The sequence below is a fragment of the Cinclus cinclus genome, chromosome 6 (genome assembly GCF_963662255.1).
Source record: "Cinclus cinclus chromosome 6, bCinCin1.1, whole genome shotgun sequence".
NCBI classification, from domain to species: domain Eukaryota; kingdom Metazoa; phylum Chordata; class Aves; order Passeriformes; family Cinclidae; genus Cinclus; species Cinclus cinclus.
In genome coordinates, this window is record NC_085051.1 from 62,591,204 (window position 1) to 62,612,528 (window position 21,325).

Sequence of the window (21,325 nt, forward strand, 5' to 3'; positions counted from 1 at the left end):
GGGTACAAACTGTAGATCGCTCTCATGGAAGAACACCTACTTAGTATTTAGGTCTGGCTTGTTAACTGGTAAATCAAACAGATGTGGCCAAATTAGCTAGTGAGATGATCTAAGATGTGCCATGTCTACAGCAGCCTTGACACTTCAAAGGCAAACCCAGGGAATCTCAAGGAGATAAAACATTTCCATCACAATAACGGGTGACACGCGCCGGCAGGATACATGTAATAAAGAAAGGACAACAAGAGATGAAATGGAAATTTGTTTTGCAGAAGCCAAGAATAGAACATGATTTATATGCACTTATTTTAATTTATTTCAGGCTGAATGCAATTTATCTAAAGTCATCAAAAATTAATAGGCCATACAGAAAGTAGTAGTAATAAATCCAAACTTGGGGCACACAGCAAGCTCATCTCTTTTAAGCAGCTATTAGCACTTCACTATCTAATTAATCCACTGTGCTATCTCGTCAGGAAACTCAGGCAATCCTGCCTGGCAGGACTGGCACTGACTGCGTGGCCCCCAGCACAGCCCTGGTGCTGTGACACACTAAGAAGACCAGGACAAAGCTGATGCCACCCCAGAGAGGGAACCCCAGCAGAACCCTCTGCCCTGGGACCAGGCACCCCATGCTGCTGCTCCAGCCCTGGTGTCCCACACCACGGTGCCACAGCCGGAGCACCAGGTACCCCAGGAGGGAGCTCCCCAAGGGGTGACCTGAGGTGGCACTGCCCCAGCAGGTGAGCCCTGGCAGAGGCTCTCATCCAACCCTCAGTAAATCCCAAGCTCTTCCATCACCACACGCAGCTTGTCCAGCACTAACAGCCTCAGGACGAGGGGAAGAGCAGGGCCAGGGCAGTGCCAGGCCAGACCCAGGTGCTGGCCGTGCAGCAGCAGTGCATGCCCTGCGCCAGCCCCTGCTCAGGGGGACTCTGGAGACACAGGGTGGGGCAGGGAGCAGCAGCTGCCTCCTCTCAGCTGAAGGCTGTGGAAGAAGCAGGGGTCATGCAGTCCCCAACAAAGCGAGCTCAGAGCAGAACCCCCTCCCTCTCTTTGTGCTGAAGGGGCTCAGACCCCAGCACAGGCAGCTGGTGCCCAGGGCCAGGGGCCAGGGCTCTGGGCAGTCCCTGCAGCTGCCACTGGAATTCAGAGTGTGACCACAGAGCCAGCCTGGAGCAGCTGCCCAACACATACACGGAGCTCACTGACCGCACAGCTGCAGCAGGAACACCACAGACCTCGGTCTGTATTTAGATCCAAAGGAAATCAATGGGCATACCAAAAGGAATATTTTCCTATACCAAGAATGACAGTTTAAGTGAAATACAGGGACTCATATTTTTCAAAACTTCAGATACATCTGTCAGGGTTGGGCAATTTCGCCTAAAAGGGAAACTTTCAATGTGCCATAAGGGAGAAACTATTTTTGCAATCTTCCCTTTGGCTCAAAATCTGCTGCTGGGATTTTTCAGGAGGCAGCACTCCACACGCTCGAAAAAACTGACGGCTCTAAAATACATATTTATGGTTTCCTGATATAGGGAATAAGAACAGAAGAAAGTAATGATAAGCTGCAGGAAATGTTACAGAGCTCTGGCAGCAGGACAGACAGCAAACTGGGATCAGCAGTGGAGTCGGGGGAGGACAGGAGTGAAAGAAGGTGGCAGTGAACCCCAGGCACTGCCCCAGGGATCCTGGCCAAGGAGAGGACAGGCTCAGCAGCAGGCACAGGGATGTGCTCAGGCACAGGGATGCTCCAGCACAGAGGTGGCTGCGTGCAGAGATGTTTGGGTACAAAGATACTCAGTTCAGGGGTGCTGGGGTGGGTCTGTCAGACCCTCAGCACAGCAGCGTGCACCAGCTCTGGCTCATGGGCTGTGATCACCCCCAGCCCCGCTCCAGCAGGACCCTCAGCAGAGGCACAGCACAACTCACTGCATCTCCCCTGGGTACCACACTCAGGGAGTTGACCCTCTCAGAAAGAGGGAAAAGAACATCTGCAGAGTACAAGATAACACACAGCAGAAAGTCATCTGGCAGACCTCGGTGGCACAATCAGGAAATTACACGTGTGCCTGTGCTCACCTCGGCTCTGTCCTGAACTGCCCCCTGACTGCTGAGAGGCAACACAGTAATCATGCCAAAGGGCTTAAAGATCTGCTTTGGGGATGATATGAGGCCTCTGCGTACAAGGAAACATGTAAGGAAAGCTGTTTTGGGCAGATGGAGACAGGAGAACCTCAGAAGCCTGTGAAATGCACAGCCTGGCTCTGGAATGAGGGTTGGTGAGTCAAGATCAGCAACATCGACCCGGCCTCCAGTGTACCTATGCCCAGGGACTGGCACTGCTCATCTGCTGGGTCAGCACCCATCACCACACCATCACATGGTGACATCCCCCAGTGTCCAGCCGGCACCTCCCAGGCTGGGGACACCAGAGGCTGCTGCAGGTGGCAGAGGCCGTGGTTGTGGGACCGCCATGGAACCAGTGTCCAGGATCTGCATCTGTCACACAGCCTCTGATGGCATCAGCCAGACCACTGCCCAGCCATCAAATGTGCCAGGACAGGGTGGGAGAGAGGCTGAGCACAACCGTGCTGTCCCAGCAACACGTCCAACAGCAGCAGGAAGGACAGGAGATCTCTCTTCTTTCTATGTCCAGGTGTGCAGGAAGAGCCTGTGGTGGAAACGATGGGGGATGTGAGTGGGAGGAGAGCAGAGCAGTGGGAGAGGGATCCAGCCCGGGAGGAGCAGATGGCACAATTCCCCCTAGACCAAATCATATTTAATTTTTCTATCAATTTTCATTAGCCTTTTCCCATGCCTCTGGTTCATCTTCAGCATTTCAGGATTTATTAAAAATAAACCATTACTGTCTCAGGGAGCTCCTTGGCCAATTATTTTAATACTCCTGGGCACCAGTTATCCAGCTCTGCCACTTTTAAACTGCCTTACTTAAACTGCCACTTTCTAACCTTTTTCTTCGCTCCTGTAGCAATAAAAAACAGCTGCCATGAGTTTGCATTTTGCTGCTCCTTTGCAAATGGCAAACAGAAAAAATCACCAAAAATTTCTGTATCACCCCAATGTATTTTCTGCTTTGCCTTGTGAGGTCCAGCCCTGTAACAGGCTCATGTTTGTATCTCAAATGTAATCCTCATCCTGCACCTGGTACCTGACCCAAGGATATTGAATATTTTAATTAGAAAATTTCCACCAACCTCAGAAGATAGATATTTAGGCACAAAAAAAGACCCTCAGTGTGCAGATGTATTTTTGGGCAGTGGAGCAAAGAATTAAACCCCTTGGACATAGGAAGAATTTCTTCATGGAAAGGGCTGTCAGTCACTGAAACGGGCTGCCCGGGGAGGTTTGGAGTCCCATGCCTGGAGATGCCCAAGGAATTCCTGGAGGTAGCACTCAAGAGCTCTGGGCTGGGGACAAGGTGGGCATCAGGCACAGCTGGGACTTGAGGCTCTTGGAAAGTCCTTGCAGCCCTGATGGCTCTGTAGTTCAGTGGTCTGGCAGAAATGTGGCTTGTGAGAGGCTGAGATGGGCAGCTGCAGCAGGAACTCCAGCCCCTCAGCCCCGTGCCCTGGCTCCCCAGCAGGTGCTTCAGACCCACAGCTCTGAACAAGTTGCCACCGAGTAAGTGCCTCGTTATTTCATCTGGTAATTAGCCACTCCTCCATCCCCTGTCACCTCACATTAGCAAGCCCTGCTGTGAGGGCCGCTGGGGTAGTGGTGACACTGGTGTTTGCTGGTTGTTAGGATGGAAGCTTTGGCTAGAAAGCACAGCTCAGAGCTGAGTGCAGCTACTCCCATTAATGAACCACAGCTCCTGAGCTTGCAGACCATGGATTACTGGAGGACAGCACCACTGACACCAGGAGAAGCTGAACCATGACTGTTTGTGACCTCATCTACATCAGAATGACAGTTCTGAAAAGTTTGTGAACATGATGACCAGAGATAGTGTGAACCGCTCAGGCAAGGGCTGACAGAGTGGCATTGTGTCCTTTCCTCTGCTTCCAAAAGACGGACCCAACACCTTGCAGGACAGAAGAAGTAATACAACCAAATAAAATGGGTTTCCCTTCAGTTGGACAAGATCAAAACTACTTTACATAGATTTCTGCAAAAAGAAAAGACAGCCACTTCCATAACTTCTAGCCCAGAGAAATTATTCTGAAAGGTCATTTTCCTCCTCTACATCTCAGTGCATGAAGCAGATACCATCAGATCTGTCACATGTGATCCCATCACTTTGCAGGATTTATCTCCTTCATCTGTGCCACAAAAATTTAATGGGTCTCTTGGTCCTAATGTTCTTCACTCAGCAAAGAGTCTGAGCATTTCAGATAAGAGACATACTTAAGGCTTTGGCAAAGAAATTTAGATTTTAATTGCTGCTTCAAAATTTGATCAACTGTACTACTATGGCAAGATTTCCACAGAACTCAAGAAATGGATGCCAACAGAGGGCCACCCACACCCCAAATCCAGCTGCAGAGCTGGGGCTCATCCTGCCCCGAGGCAGCAGCAATGCCTCACAAGAGCTGCACACCTGCAGCCACTCTGTCCACACCACAGCCCAGCTGTGGGCCAGCTGTGCAGGAGCTGCACAGCAGCTGCTGAGGACCACGCCAGGCTCTGCCCATCGTGCTACCTGCCTGCAACCCACGCTAGGAGTCTTCATCCTGGATTCCAGACCTGGCCTGGAGAAGGCAAAGATCTAGGCAGATCCTGACGACCTTTTCCCACACTGACACACACAAACCACCTCACCATGGCTCACAGGAGCAGCGCTGCACTCTGAAACAATTTAAGAGGCAGCTCCTGAGTCCCATCAGACGTAAGCAGCACTGGTGGGACTGCACAGCAATCCACAGCTCCGAACAACAGAACCCCCTACACTCCTGAACAAAAGGGAATTCAGCATGTGGGCCTCATCCTCGGGCACTGCCAGCTCCAACACACTCAGCTCCTTGAGCCCTTCCAGCTCTGGAATGTAGCTTGCAGAGTCAGCACCTTCACCCCGTTCCCCTCTGCTTCCCTGCCTGGCACCACCATGGCAAGGCAGCAGCAAGAGCAAGCCCTGGAGCAGGAGAGGCAGCCCTGGTACACGGATCTGACACACAGGATGAGCACACAGCTCAGCACACAGGATCAGCACACAGCTCAGCACACAGGATCAGCACAAAGGATCAGCACACAGGATGAGCACACAGCTCAGCACACAGGATCAGCACAAAGGATCAGCACACAGGATGAGCACACAGCTCAGCACACAGGATCAGCACACAGCTCAGCACACAGCTCAGCACACAGGATCAGCACACAGGATGAGCACACAGCTCAGCACACAGGATCAGCACACAGGATCAGCACACAGGATGAGCACACAGCTCAGCACACAGGATCAGCACACAGCTCAGCACACAGGATCAGCACACAGGATCAGCACACAGGATCAGCACACAGCTCAGCACACAGGATCAGCACACAGGATCAGCACACAGCTCAGCACACAGGATCAGCACACAGGATCAGCACACAGGATCAGCACACAGGATCAGCACACAGCTCAGCACACAGGATCAGCACAAAGGATCAGCACACAGGATGAGCACACAGCTCAGCACACAGCTCAGCACACAGGATGAGCACACAGGATCAGCACACAGCTCCTCCTTGCATCCAGAGCTCCCAGCCAGGATGAGAGGGTCACAGGTGGTGCCACACCTGGACAGGCAGAAGGCTGTGTCAGCTGAGGCCATGAACACCTGCAGATCCAGTGACTCATACACCCTGGGAGCAGGGCCAGAGAGGGGCTGTGTAGGGCTCTCCAGCCCCAGCATAGACACACTTCAGCTCATGGTGGCCACAGCACAGCCACTCTCCTGCATCCTCTGCCTGTGTGAGCTCACCACGGTTTTCAAAGGCAAATGAAGTCCAGGGGGATACCCAGTGGCACCACAGGACCCCCACTGCTCCCCACAGAGACCTTGCCTGGGGTGCCAGCCCTGTGCCAGCAGCCAGGCCAGGAACTCTGATCTGGAGTTTGGGCATGGTTCGAACTTATATATTTCCTATTTAATACATTTTGGTATAATTCTCTATTATCTTAATTAATACCAGGAAAATTACACAGTTTCCCTCTCACAAGAGGAGGCAGAGCTGCATTGTGCAGGGAAATGCTTGTAGAAACAGAAAAAGGAACCTCCAGATCTTACCTCAAGAAAATCAGTATGACTTTACTGCAGCTAATTGAGTTATCTTCCAATTATGCCAGAAATCAAAACAGAGAGAGAGAGGAACTTTGCCCTCCACACAATGTCCTCTTTAAAAATGCATCACTGCTCCTCATCTGTCAGCTCGGTGGCACAGGAACATGTCTGTGATGTGTCCCTGTCACATCCCATGCCCTGACCCCACCAGGTCTGGAGGGAAGGGACTGAACAGGAGGAAGAGGGGACAGAGGGGAGAGCTCCAAGCTTCAAAAGGCAGAACTGGGTCCCAGGTGCCACGAGCACAGGGAGCAAGACCCAAACACCATTCCCAGCCAGTCCCACAGCCACTCCTGCTGCTCAGCCACTCCTTGGATTTACACAAGGAGATGAGAGAAAGTGAGAGAGACACACTGAGATAATGGCAAGGGATGTCACTGGGAGTTTTTTAACTTTTGTTTCACTCGGAATGGATCAAGAATCCATCTTTTTCTTCAAAATCATTTCTGGAGAGCCCGAACACCCCAAGCTGACAGGGTGTGTGCAGTGCTGATGGCACAAGGGAACCGCGCAGGCGTCCCTGCAGGCTCAGGGTGCCTGGCTCAGCACCACACACTCCAGGGACTCACAGAGCCCCCCAGCCCAGGCAGCCCACAGCAAAACTTAAATATAAGGAAAAGTCATCAAATGGGAAACACTTTGAGAAGAGCACTTTATATTCCAAAAAACAGGATTTTTTTAGCAGACAAGTTTACCTTGACAACTTTCTGCTTCTTTCCTGACACAGAAGCAGCTGCTCCTTGGTTACAGCTCAGGAACCATGCAGAGGCTGAAGCCCAGCTAAAACATGGATCCTCATCCAGGGTTGAGGACAGGTGACAGGTTCCAGTGCACCAGAGGGGACAGAGGCCAGGTCCTGGTACAGTGTGAGGAGCCATCGTTGCAGATCCCAGTGCCAGACAAGTACCACAACCTTTTGCCAACATTTCAACAGTTCTGTTGTTGCTGAGTGTTTTTTAAAAGTTTTTCACTGTTTTTTAAATTCAAGTTTTCTTATATTAAAGAAAGCAACAGGAAAGCAAAGGTAACATGAGCTTCCTGCTATACTGGAAGTTCTTGAGATACACAAAATTTCTTGCATGCACTTAATTTCTGCTGCAAAGATCCAATGCTAAATCAATCTCTTTTAATAAGAAAGTCTTTCACTGGGAAAAAAAAAAAATCTTACTTTAAGGAATCCATAACTTTTTTTTGTTTTTTTTTTAATTCTCAGCTTTGCTATCTAAGCTCTCCCTTGCCTATCTCTTTTATCTCTGGTCTTCTTGTTCACTTTTGTAATTAAGAATGAGGTGGGGAAGCTGGAGAAAACTAAATTACTTCAGTGTCTCAGCAAGGGGACAAAGCAGAGCAGAATGATGCCCTGGGCAGCACTTCCAATCCTGCTCACAGGCCTGACTCGCTCTCAAGCCCTTTCATCAGCCAGCAGCCCCAGCAGCACTGATTCTGTGGGCACAGTGACCTTACACAGCTCCAATGAGCTGGGCTTGTGGATCTTTTGAAAGACCGTAGAATCCCAGAATGGTTTGAGTTGGGAGGGACCTTGAAGACCATGCAGTTCCACTAGGCCAGGCTGCTTGGGGCAAGGGTAAACTTGCCAAACACAAAACATCCTGGCATGACGCTGCCACTCTCAGAATGTGGCACTCAGCTGTGACCAGAGGACTCACCTGGAAATATCACCATCAGGTTCGTGGCTGCCAAAACACCACCCAGACCACCCGGGAGCTGCTGGGAGGAATACGGCCACCAAGAGGCTGTGTCAGAGACAGCAGAGAGAGCTGCCAGGAGCAATGCCCCAGGAAATGTAGACCCTTGTCTCAGGAGAGAGGTCCCTAAGACATGAAATCCTGCTCTGAACTGAGGGACAGGAGGGAAGCCAACATCTTCGAGTCCCTGCTCCAAGGGGCTGGGATTGTGCCAGGCACAAGAACAGCCCCACTGCCGGCTCCGGCACTGAGGCGTGGCATGGAGACAGTGGGTTCCTATCCAGCAGTGCTGTACACAGACTGCCGGCAGCACAGGAAGGGGATACAGCAATGTCTCACTGTGCTTCAGCCAGGTCACTTAGGGAATGCGCTGTTTTGCTGTGTGCCATCAGTTAAACCGGCACAGAAGAAAGCACACAGATCTCCCAGAGCGGGGTCTCCTGGAGAAGGGTGTCCTGCAGCAGGATCTCCTCACTCCCAGGCAGCCCTTCCTTCACGTCATCCGAACGGGATGCAGCTGTCTTCACTGCATCCTCCCATTGCAAGAACTTTCACATGCAACTTCCCTCTGCCACATGGGCACTCCACACACGCACACACCAGGGCACAGCTGGAATTATATTGAAGCAGACTTACTGCAAAGCAAAGTGGTCCTGTTTGGAAGCCTGGTGCCCCCATAGCCAAGGCTGACAGACACAACCCAGCCCACACCCAGAGCAGACAGCTCCAGCCGTCAGCTCTGTTCGCTGTGATAACACTTGGGAATACACTGATATCCTGTGACAAACGGGCCCTGGCTGTGACAGAGGCATTGGCACCTCTGCAGCAGCAATGAGACACCACAGTCCTGATGCCTTTCCCTGCTCTTAAAAAATCAAGAGCCAGACACGGTCAACGGATAAGGGGATTTGACCTCAGTATTTAATAAAGATCCTTATTTAATAAAGATCCTTATTGGTGCCCCACTGCACCAAGGCAGAATGTGCTGCAATGCACACACATGACAGATCCTCTATACAATTTATAGACCTTACAAATTAGCATATCTAACAAGGATGCCACAATGGGAGGCCTGGATGAATGGTGTGATATTCCCCCATCCATGGGGTTTTTGGATGGGCCAAATCTCTAGTTTGAAGGACATGTTCTAGAAAGGACCTTAGTTTCCCAAGATAGTGTGGGATTTTCCAGCCTCCTATCACAGGATGTAGGATGCTTGGTCTCCTGGCCTAACAGAATATTAGGATTATGCTAAGTTATCAGACTTCAGGAATTACAAGTGTGCATGCTAAGAATGCTGAGGATACATAAAAGTCATATAAAAGTTATATAAAAGAAAATGCAAAAATCATCCTGCATCAGGAGTTTTCTGCAGGATTCACTCCATAGCTGGCACGGGCAGAACAGGGGCACAGAAGAGCATTGTCTGACAGCACTGTGCACACCAGGCACTCCCAGCACAGCCCTCCTCCTCCTCAGCCCCAGGTGCTCTGCAGGCAGCCCAGCACCACTGCCCTTGTGCTGCAGCCCAGGAGTGCCTCCTCCTCCTCCTCCACCACCTCCTCCTGGGCTTGCACCATCCATCATGCCCAGACCATCCTGAACCTGCCACTCAGTCCTGTCCTGCCACAGCTCCAGGAACACAGGGGTCCTGCCTTCCAGGAGCACAGGTCACCACAAACCGTGCAGTCAACATTTGCAAGGATTTGCATCAGCTTTAAGTCACCAGAGATGTGGGTAGGTTGCTGTTTCTATTATTTCTTCATGTGCTGGGAGTGGACATCCCTCTGCTGTCTCCTTCACTCATCTGTTCCCTCCCAGCTCCAGCCCCTCCACCTACCATGAACTCCTTCACACTCCGGTATCTTGATCTTCAGAACAGGGACCAGGGCAGTGATTGCTGTTCCTGTGTGCCCACAAGTGCTGTTCCTGCAATTAATTCATGGGGAAACAGCGTTTGTGCATCAACACCAATGACGTTCCAAAGGACCAGAACTGCATCCCACAGCCACATGACTCAACTGTGTCAGTGCACAAACCCCACGAAGGGCTGGAATGCCACGGCCTGGGAGCAGCAGCAGGGCGCAGGTGAACAGTCAGACAGGCACTGCATCACGCCAGGACAGGAACAGGAAACCCGCCCGGAGAACGGGTTACTGTCAGCATGAGCACGACAGGAGAGCTGCCAGCCTGTGGCAGGGCACTCAGAGCCTCAGCTTTCACTTCTGTCTGCCAAGAGAAGCAACTCAAATCTCAGAATTTTGGAAGGACTCGAAGTCGCTGCTCAACCTTCACAGACAGCAGCAGCCCCTGAGGGGTTTCACAGTGTCCCAGACTGGCAGGGGCAGGCAGCAGCCCCAGAAGCACAAGGCTGCTGCAGCGGGCACCGTGCTTTTGGCAGCCCATGCTGCCTGTGCCACTGCCCATCAGGGCAGGTATGGTCTGCTCAGGGCTGGGGCTTCCACTGCCCTGCACTGAGAGAGGGCAGAGGGGCCAGGATAGCTGCAGCCTCCTGGCCCCATTGTCAAGATCACCCTCCTGCCCCTCTACCTGCTACTTTTTTGTCAGGGAAAGAGCTCACTGCCAGGCCTGTACCCTCTGGCCTACTCAGAGCTCACTAGCTGCCAGCCCCCAACAGTCCAGGGCTTCCACCTGACAGGTGGAATTTCCAGACAAGCAAATCCCTGTGAAGTGCAGCTGAGCAAGTAAATGCTAGAAAATAAGAGCAATTTATTGCACAGTTTACAAGTCAGTCTGTGGTCCTCAGAGATAATTCTGCTCTGAGGTGCTTATGTTCCTCCAGCAGTACCAGACTACACGAGCTGCTTTTGTGCTTCTATTAGCTCACACATGTGCAGATCCTCCTTTTCCACATTGTATTTACATTCAACACATAAAGTTTTGCTTGATCTGTGCTGGAAATTAAGCACAATTATGTCATGAGATTGCATGGAAAACAAGAGCGGGCTTCTGACCAGCATTTATTATTCAGGACACTGAAACATACTGGTCTTTCTGGAAAGGTCTGGCAGTCTGAAAACACCTTTTGCACCCACTTGTTCCCAGCCACACACTGGTGGTGTGCTGTCCGAGTTGCACTCTTACCTAGTACCAAACCACCCCTTACTGAGATTTGAACTTTAATTTATTCTCCAGATCTGCTGAACCAGTCCTGTTCTACTCCAGAGTCACTCCTGCACAGCCTTACTGATGTACAGGGTATTTTACGCTTCTGCTTCTCCCCATCTTTCCTGGCAGACAGGTGCCCAGGCAGTGCTTTGCTCTGGTGCCAAGGCACCACGAGTCACCCACAAGTCCCTGAACTCCCCTTTCCAGAGGGCCTGCAGCCCTCTGCCTCCCCTGGGCTGTCACAAGGCCCAGAGCAGAGGGATTTCCCAGTGGACAGCACTGAAGACCTCACGGAAGGGAGCAGAGGCTCCCCCTCCACAGCTTGGCACTCCTGCAGCAGTGCCCACGCCCAGACCGCAGTCGGACGGGAACATGGGGCAGCACATGGCACAGCCTGAGCTGGGGACAGGGAGGGACTGCAGCCACCCACAGCCACCCACACGGAGGCACAGGGGGCACAGGCTGTGCTTTGGACACTGTTTGGTGACACAGGGCTTTCTGAGCCATGACAAATAGTAAACACTCAGTCCAGCCTGAAACCATCTCATAATAATAAACCATTTCTATGGGAGAACTTCTTCCCTCTGAGAGTGGGGAGGCAGTGGCACAGGATGCCCAGAGCAGCTGTGGATGTCCCATCCATGGAAATGTCCAAGGCCAGGCTGGACTGGGCTTGGAGCAGCCTGGGACAGGGGAAGGTGTCCCTACCCATGGCAGGAGGTGGAATGAATCGTAAGGTCCTTCACAACCCAACTGATTCTGGGATTACATGACTCTGTGTAAAAGCCATAAAGACCCTCACGGTTCCATGTCGGGCACAGGGAGCTGTGGAGAGGCAGCTGCTCCCCTCAGCTCCTGCTGCTCTGTTCTGGGGGGGCAGAGCTTGAGACCAACCTGACTGGCATTCACATTTGACATCAGCAGGTCAGCCTGCCACTAATTGAATTATACCTGCATTACTTAATAAACAAAGAATACTCTCCACATTACAAGGATGTAATCCTTTAATTGGTTTATGAGCACAGAGTCCCATGGGAGGTGTCACAAATCCATCATGATGCCCTGAGCAGCGCGTTTCTGAGCTGGAGAGATAACGAGTGTCATGTGCCAGCAGCCGACTCTGGGCTGAGCTGGAAAGGGAGCTGAGCCAGCACTCTGCTCTGCTCCATATCACCAGCACACCCAGCACTCCCAGCACTGCTCCCAAGGGCTGTGGAGCTGCCACCACCTGCAGGAGCTGGCAATCAGACCCTGTCCTTCCAGTCCCCCCAGCCCTGTGCCCCTGCTCCCAGGTGCTGCCCACTCCGGTGTGCAGGGTGTGGGTGAGCCCCATGCTGCCCCAGAGGGCACCCAGGGCCCTTCCAGATCCAACACCGTGGGCAGGTGAGCACTGCAGCCCCCAGCAGTGCCTCCACCCCCCCTTCCACACTTGATTCATCAGGCCTTGCCAGCACAGTTCCACCTGAGTCCCCAGACACACGAGGAGGGGACAACGGTCCTCCTCATCCATCATCTTACCCCACAGATCCCCTTCTGCTGCCTCACACAACTTGCTACTGTAGATGTTAACCAAAACCGTATCAGTGAGACTCAGCACACTTCAAAAGTCTTGACTGAGGGAAAGCACGCTCTGCAGGAGTCAGGGACCCTGCTCCAAGACACACATCAGCTCAGGATCAGCTCTGCTGTACAAAATCCACTCCAGCGACTGAACCACCAGCACTGCTGCTCCAGCTTGCACTGCTGGCCACACTGAGGGCAAGGACAGAACACAGATACATGCTGGCCACACTGGAGGGCACAGAGCACACAGCACTGCTGGCTACACCAACAGCACAGAGGGAACAGAGCCTGGGGCACAGAGTGCAGCTGGGAACCGCGTGCTCGGTGCTGTCCCTGCCACTCAGGGACACCGCAGCACCAGAGACCTGTGCGCTGCTCCCCAGAGGCTTGGGTTCAATTTTCTGTGCCTGGCATAACAGGAACACCATGCTGTGCCCCTGGAGTACAAGTGATTCCTCTGATCTGTGTGTGGTAGCTGTAATATCCTTCACTCTCCTCCTTTGGTCTTCACCTCTCCTCACATCCCCAGTACAAACCCAGGAAGCATTACTGACCACTGGGGAACCATTTGGATATCTTATTAACACCTACACCCAAATTCCAGATGGTAAGGAGCAAGTCCAGCCTCTCCCCAGCATTCCAAGTCTCACATCCTGCTGGCCACACAATTTCACTCCTCATTATTGTTCTTTATTTACTGTTATTATAACTTTCCAGATGGAATTTAAGTGCAGTCACACACTCTGTACATTGATTGGCTTCTTTAATGCTTCTAAGAAGAAATGAAGCTTATTCAGCTCAGCCCTTAGTGCCTGTTGGCGACACCACAGAGGCCCTGGCCGAGGCAGTGTGAGAATGGAGGGGCAGTGGTACCACAATCACAGGGCACTCACCTGGGCAGTACAGCTGGTACCCATTTGGACACACAGCACAATGCTCATTTAAAAACTACTGTCCTAATCTATTCCCTCAGAAATTAACACAATCCTCATCTGGCACTAGCAGCAGCTGCAGCCATCCAACCTGACCTGCTGTGGCTTTTCCCATGGTGTTGATTTGTCATGTTTTCTTTCTAGATAAGGGAAGGACAAGGAATTGCTTCAATCCACAGAAGTTACACGTTTGGAGAATACTTTCTTATGTAGCAGAGGTTAGATGTGTCCAGCGCAGGGCAGGAGTGGGCAATAATGAACACAGAAGGAATGCCAGCCCTTGGGGAGGCAACCTCTCTTTTCAGAACACCAGTCCCCACTGGAGGGATCCTCGCTGCTCACAAAGCAGGAATGCAGAGTGGGAAGGCGTATGTGGGACACCTGCAGGATCCAGCTGCAGATGAGCAGGGGGCTCTGTGCAAGGAACACGGAGTACTAGAAAGGACGCTGCACCCTCGAGTCACTAAATGCAATCCTTGCTATGTACTTGGCATCTGTTTGCAGTGGCCCAACACACCAGGGCAGCAAGTGATGACTAGCCCACAGAGGAGTCCCCATGCAGGTGCTCTGCTGCCTGAACCTCTGAGGCCACGTGTCATGAGTGTGGCTGACTGTCTCCACGTTCATCCCCATCCCTGGTCCTCAGCACAGCATATGGGGTCTGAATGTTACCACACCCACATTCTGAGGACAGGTCGTCACCTGGAGGCACTCACAGCACATCTCCAACCCACCACAGGCCATGCCAAGGACCCTTGCACAGTGCAAGGGCCCACCACTGGGCACTGGTAGACACCACTGCAGCCTAGACAGGGGCCTGTGCTGTTATCCTTGTTCTGTACACCGTAGCTGAAGGATGCTCAGTTGTCTATGTCAACCTGCCCAGGCTCAGCTCTGGCATTCAGGGCCATGTGCTCTCCTGACCACGCTACTGTTGGTGTGCAGAGCCCACCCTGCACACCCGTGACAAAGCAGACTGTCCCCTAAGGAAGTCACGGCCAAAGCTGAAACTCAGAAGCAGGAAAGCAGCAGTCACTCCTCAGGAAGTGCAGTCTGGAGCCTGGTCCTCAAGAGCAGCATCACTGCAGCTGGGCACCGTCAGAGATGAGACACAAGGCTGACATGTCAGGAGGAGCCACGAGCACAGCGAACCAGCCCACAGCACAGCGACACTGAAACTGTGCAAGGCACAGTGACACCGAACCTGCCCACGGCACAGCGACACTGAAACTGTGCAAGGCACAGTGACACCGAACCTGCCCACGGCACAGTGACACCAAACCTGTCCACGGCACAGCGACACCAAACCTGTGCAAGGCACAGTGACACCGAACCTGCCCACGGCACGCACAGCACAGCAGCACCACTCCACACGCAGTCACAGGCGGCAGCAGAAGGCTCCTGGAAACACGGCGTACCCAGCAGCAGCACTGACTCACAGCTCACAGGGAGACAAATCCCGCTCGCCTTACTCAGACCCGCTCCCACGAGCCTGAGCAGGGAGCGTTACAGCACGGCTCGCAGGAGTGCAGTGGAGAAAACAAGAGCAACGCAGCTCCCAGAGCCCCAGCAGTGCTCTCCATGGCACCTGGCATCCTGTTCCACAGCACCTGGCATTCTGTGCTCATGGCACGTGGCATCCTGTGCCACAGCACCTGGCATCCTGTGCCACAGCACCGGGCATTCTGTGCTCATGGTACCTGGCATCCTGTGCCATAGCACCTGGCATGCTGTGCCCACAGCATCTGGCATTCTCTGCTCATGGCACCTGGCATTCTCTACTCATGGCACCTGGCATCCTGTGCCCATGGCACCTGGCATCCTGTGCTGGGGCAGACACTTCACATCCCAAGCAAACTCTAAACTCTGGCATAAGCACAGAGAACCTTCATGCATTAACCTCCTCCATGTGCAGCTGAACATCTCTGTGTGACTCCTCAGTGCTGCTAAAGCAATCCCATCCCAGCCCCAGGGCCAACAGCACCAGGGGAATAAGAAACACACCCAGGGGATTTCTCTCAGTGTGACTTTCTCCACCGCACCTTTTCCTCTTAGTTTGGGTTTTCCTTGTACACCTGCTGTCCCCAGCTGGTGAGTCCTGCTGCAGGAGTCCCAGAGCTGTCACAGCTCACTGTGGTGGGCTCCCGCTTCTCCATTCCCCATGGCCAACTACAGAGACCAGGAAGTATGAATAATTGGAAATAAATACACAGGGAATATCAGCTGTCTGGCAAGGAAACAATGCTGAGGCAACAAAAATTGAAGAGCTTTATCTGTCTCAAATCCAAGAGAATTCCAACATGATCTTGACAGAGAAGCCTAAATAAAAAAAAACTTCAAGGGAAAAAAAGATAATCCACTTTAAAGCAAAGCTACCTAATCATATGTTTTCATAGAAATGTTTTGCCGTAACACAGCTTCTGGGGAGACTCTTCCTCTACAAGAACAAACTCAAAACGACAGCATTGGACAAAAGTTCTGCAGCACTGGGAACTGGCTCAGATACTCTGAGGTCCCACTGGCCACGTGCTACACAATCAGAGGCACCCACCAAGGCTCCCATTTCTGCCTCAGCCATTTCACAAACCACTGTCTACATTATCTAGCCTGCTCGAAACAAATAGGACTTGTAGAGCCATTTCTTCCATGGAAACACAAAAGCTGCTGCCCAGCTCAGGCAGCAGGCATGGCATGGCCAGCCTTCACCTCAGTGGCCAGCAAGCCAGGTGGTATGGGGCACACGGGCAGGACCCCCTCGGACACCACAGTCACTCTCACACCACATAAGTAAGGGCAGGACACGGCTCCTGGCACCACACCATGGACCTCTGGCTCATGGAGCCCAGAGCCCCAGCCAAGGGATCTGGGGTGGCCCAGGGAACCAGCACCTGCCTTTGGCTCGAGGGGCTCTGGGCCAGAGCCTTCTCCAAGAGCCCTGTCTTCTCCTCTCCTCATCTCACCTGCTCCCCTGTGGACATCAATCCCTTCCCCAGCAGCCTCTTAGTTCTCCAAGAACCAACAGCAAGAGCTGCCACAGAAAACAAAACAATGGCCATCACTATTCCAGGTCAGGCTGCAGGCACTCAGCCAGCCATCACTGTGACCACCACCCAGCCAGCAAGCCCGTGGGTTACTTGGGCATGTGGCCGAGGTCTCCACCCCTCTTGGGAGCCCCACTAAGGCTGACACCAGCTTCAGAGAATGGCAAACAGGGACACAGAGCCACCCCTGCAGCAGGGCTCTGTGGGAACACCCTCGACAGCCTAGATCTGGGCACTGCACTGAAATTCCATAACTGATGTTACTTCAAGATTTGTCAATTTGTTTTCAGAATGACATCTCAAACTCCAGAGTACCAGAAGGTATGTCTGACTAATTTGAAGCAAATGTTTCTATTTTGCTGCAAAGTGCATGATTATTTGATAAAAAATTTCTAGAAAGAATGGTTCACTCTTCAACAACAAAACCTTATACTTTGGATGAGGTTTGGATTTGGTTTTTCAGGCTTGAGCACATTTCCAGTGCTGCTTCTGTTCGACCACATTTCTCCCTGCTACCCAGCCACACAGACAAGCTTTTGTTTCCAAAGCATTTTAGGTAAGTACCTCAAGTACAGTTTTTATTTAAAACAAACACACACACATAAGCCTCTCCTAGCACAAACTTCATCGGATAGTGTCAGCAAGCATGTTTTAATGGCATGATATTGAAAAGTAATTTTACTACTAGCTAGAAAAGTCTGAAGACTGCAGAGGATATATTTAGATGTGTATAAATAGATAACACTCAGTGATGTCTGGTCCAAGGAGTACAAATCTTCCCTAATGCATGGAATATGCCTGGCCCAAAACGCTTGAGCAGCACTTACACAGCTTTTTCAGCCTGGCTCAGGTTCTGAGCCCGCTAATAGCGAGGCCATTAGAGCGGCGCTCGGGCCCAGCTGCTTCTGCAGGGAATACACAGAGATTGCTCTATAAAACCGAGCCCGTTACCACATCTGAAAGCACAGGAGGTATCGATCAGCAATGGAAAGCCATTAGCTCTCCAGCCTCTGAACTACCTCCACGCGCCCCAGTGCAGGGACAAGCCCTCCAGGCACCTCAGGATGCTCCACCTCCCAAGACAGGCACCCTGTATGCCCAGGCCATCCTTCATGCACCAGCTTTCACATCCCCTCTAATCTTTTGCCAAAAAATCGGGAAGATCTGTTTTTTTCTTGCCATGCTGCTCAGCCACATCTCTTCTTGGGTTGCCCACATTCCCAGCCAGCCCAGATCCTGGGCTGGGCAGCCCTCTCTCAGCATCCCCCTGCTAGCCCCATTCACACCTTCAATAGCCAACAGGAGCCTCTCTAGACAACAGACCTGCGTGAAAAATTCAAACCAAGCCCCTGAGACACCACTGAGCAGTGGTGCAGTCGAGTGCAGCTTCTCTTGGTTGTAAGGATGACACGAGCACTCAGCCCACTGGCTCTCACTGGGATAAGACAATCAGGAGCCCACTCCCACATCTGCGTGTGTTTGGTGGAATGGGTCAATCTCAGTCCCCTCCTGTAGCTGGAAGTGTTTGGTGAACAGGCAAACTAGTCCAGCTTTAACTTGTGCTGGGTACCTGAGATATCCAGGATTTGCTTCCACTAACTGCCCTGCCATGATAAAACCAGGAACTGCTCTTTCCAAAAGCAGAAAGATGAAGTAATATGTCAGGAGATGTATCTTAGAAAGGCTTGTAACTGGAGGCCAAACTGGCAAGCTCTGGTGTGCATTATGATCCAGTGTTACGCATTTAAACACATTTATTATGCATTTAAACAAATGCATAATCCCTTGAGTACAGTATATATTTAGCAGCGTGGATTGAGAAGGTGTTGGGCACTGAGAAAGTCTCTGGTATAGCTGCTTGTACAAAATCAAATCTGACTCCCAGACCAGCAGTGGAATTGCCAGGCCTGGCACACCTCTACCTGCCAGGACTGACTGGCAATACCACAGAGTCCGCGGGCCAGCTGTGAGGTGTGGCCTGTACCCAGAACCAGGGTGCCCACTCAGAGTCCTTGTGGCACCCAGGTGTCCAGGCTGGGATGCAGTCCTGCCACACCAGGACAGACCAGTCCCAGCACACGCAGTCAGTCCATTTGGGCAGCACTGCCCCATGCTTCTGGACACAGCCACGGCCAGGATCGCTGCTGCCAGAGCCAGTCCAGACCCCTCCATCTGCAGATGCGCAGCTGGAACCAAGCAGGTTTCAATTCCAGATGGATTCACTTCACCTCGCCAGTGCGCTGTATGGCTGTGCTGGCCTGAGCAGCCCTGGCCACGCAGCGCTCGCCCGAGGATGCTCAGAAGGAACAAGCTGACACCACGTGTCACACAGGAACATGCGAAATGGAAGCGTGGGTGGGGAGGATCACCAGCACGACAGCGCGATGGCCAAGGGCAGGGACTCCCAGCCTGTCCAGTTCCACGGCACTCAGCCAAAGGCCAGAGGGCTGGACTTGGCTGGGGGCACCTGCTGTTCCAGCCCTGGTCTCCAGGACTGGTGAGACCGGGTTCATGACCACAGCTGGGACCAACACATCTCTCTGCTCCGCACACACAACATAGTGAGTGCACCGGAGACGCAACAGACTGGGAGGCAGGGAGGGAGGGAGGAGGTGAAAGTGCAGGAAGGGAAGAGCTGGTGTCCCAGGATAGAGCCAGAGCCAGTGCTCCCCGGTCGACGCTCGGAAGGACCAGTCTGGGAAGAGGCTTCCCAGTACACCCTGGCCCAGTCATACCCGTTCCCGCAGCCGCTGCCGGCAGCAGCTGGGCTCCCGGAGCCGCGAGGGCTGATGCTCCGACACCAACATGGCTGCGAGGCTCCGCCGGCTCCTCCGCCGCTGTTCTGCCATCTCCCCAACGGGAACCTGCCAGCGGGGAAGTCCATTGTGTCCTACATTTCTTCTCCCGCACACAGCGGCGTTCGCCACGGAGGGGGCGGAGGAGAGGGGGGCGCAGCCGCATCCCGGGACGCAGGGGACCACGGCGGCCCAAGGGAGAGAGCCGCGGGGAGGGCGGCGTGTGTGCGGCGGCCAGGGGCGGTGGGACGGGGCGGGAGGATGGGGAGGGGGGAGCCGCGGGGTTCCTGCGCCCTCTGGCAGAGCCCCGCAGCCCCCGAACACCCCGAGCCACCCGCGAGAGCGCCCCGGTATGGCTCCGCGCACGGCGGCGCCTCCGCCCGCTCGGGCAGCGCCGCGGCGCCAGCGGTGCCGGCTAAGCGGGCGGCGGCGGCGGCGGCACCGCGGCGCCGAGGGGGCGGCGGCCGCGGCACGGGCGGCCCCGCAGCATCGCAGCCTGGCAGCATCTCCGGCCCCGCATCATCCTCAGCCCAGCCCAGCTCAGCCAGCGCGGGCGACCGCCGGCGCCGTCCCGCGGGCAGCGGCGGCAGCGCGTCTCGGCCCGGCCCGGCCCGTCCGCGGGGCACCCGCCCCGCCGCTCCCTGATCCCCGCGGCCGCCGCCCTCCCGGGAAGGGCGTCGTCCCGGCACCCCCGGCGCGCCGTGGGGTCGTCCTGACCGGGACGTTCGGCACCGGCCGGGCCGCCCCTCGCCCCCCCCCCCCCGCCCCCCCGGCCCGTCCCCTGGGCCGGTACCGCGGTGCAATGCAGATGTGCCGGGCGCGACTCCCCTGGCGTTACCTGGTGCCTCCGGGGACGGGCGGCGGCCGGAGCGCGTCCCCTGCGGGTGCGGCCGCGGCCGGGCCCCGGCGGGCTGCGGGCGCTGGCGGCAGGCGGGCTGCCCGCCGCTCCGCCCCGAGCCGGCGTTCACCACCCGCATCCTACCGCGGGTCCGCGGCGGAGCTGCCCGCGGCCGGGGCGGGCAGGGCGGCCCGGGGACGGCCCCACGCGGCGGCTCGGGCGGGCGACAGCACACGCACACACGCGCGGCGGGGGCGGGAGGCGCGGGACGACCCGCCCGCATCGGCCCGCCCGCATCGCCCCGCACCGGGCAGCCCGCCCCGTTCTGCTCCCGCCGGCGCTGACCTTGTCGTGTACCTGCGCCAGGTTAATCCTCGCCAAACGCCGCCGCTCCGCACCTCGCTGCGGGATCCTGCGCGCCGGGCGCAGCACTGGACGGACGGACGGGCGGACGGACGGACGGATGAACAGACGGACGTGGCCGAGGCTCGGGCAGCCCCGCCGCCGGGCCGGCGCCTCCCGGGTGCGGGTGCCGCTAGCGCGGGGCGGCCGGCGGCAGGGCCATGCGGCTCCGCGCCGCTCCGCGCCGGGCGCGCTCAGGCGGAGCAGCCGCGGCGGCGGGCGCTGCGGCGGGGCAGAGCGGGGAGCGCGGCGCCCGCGGCTCGGCCCTCCGCGGCGGCGGCAGCTGCGCCCATCCTCCGCGCCGCCGGCCTCCGCCCGGCCCCGGCCCCGGCCGCGGGCAGCCGCGCCGCTCGCTGCCGCATGGAGCAGCCGCCGCCTCCCCCGCGCCGCGCCGCGCCGCGCCGGGGCGGGCTGGAGCAGCCGGGCCCTCCCCGCCCCGCCGCACGCACGGCTGAGCCGCAGCCGCCCGACCGCCGCCGCGCAGACGTGCGGCCGGGCCGCCCCCCGCCGCGCCGGGCTCGGGGCTGCGCGCCGCCGGGCACCGCTCGGACACGGACAGGGACGCGGACGCGGACACGGACAGGGACGCGGACACGCCTCCGCCTGCCCCGCCACGCCGGGGCCGG

At 55.0% G+C, this 21,325-nt stretch overlaps 1 protein-coding gene across 3 annotated transcripts in view; it reads right to left on the minus strand.

Annotated features, from left to right (window-relative positions):
* Nucleotides 1–20,713, minus strand: part of LRFN5 (leucine rich repeat and fibronectin type III domain containing 5) — a 35,957-nt gene extending 15,244 nt beyond the window's left edge. For 2 of the 3 annotated variants that reach the window (XM_062495905.1, XM_062495903.1), the window contains exon 1: nucleotides 20,655–20,713. The gene's annotated coding sequence lies outside the window, so the exon portion shown is untranslated. Of the gene's footprint in view, nucleotides 1–20,297; nucleotides 20,428–20,654 lie in introns of those variants that run through there. The other variant, XM_062495904.1, reaches the window with a different exon arrangement.
* Between the last annotated feature and the right edge of the window lie 612 nt (nucleotides 20,714–21,325).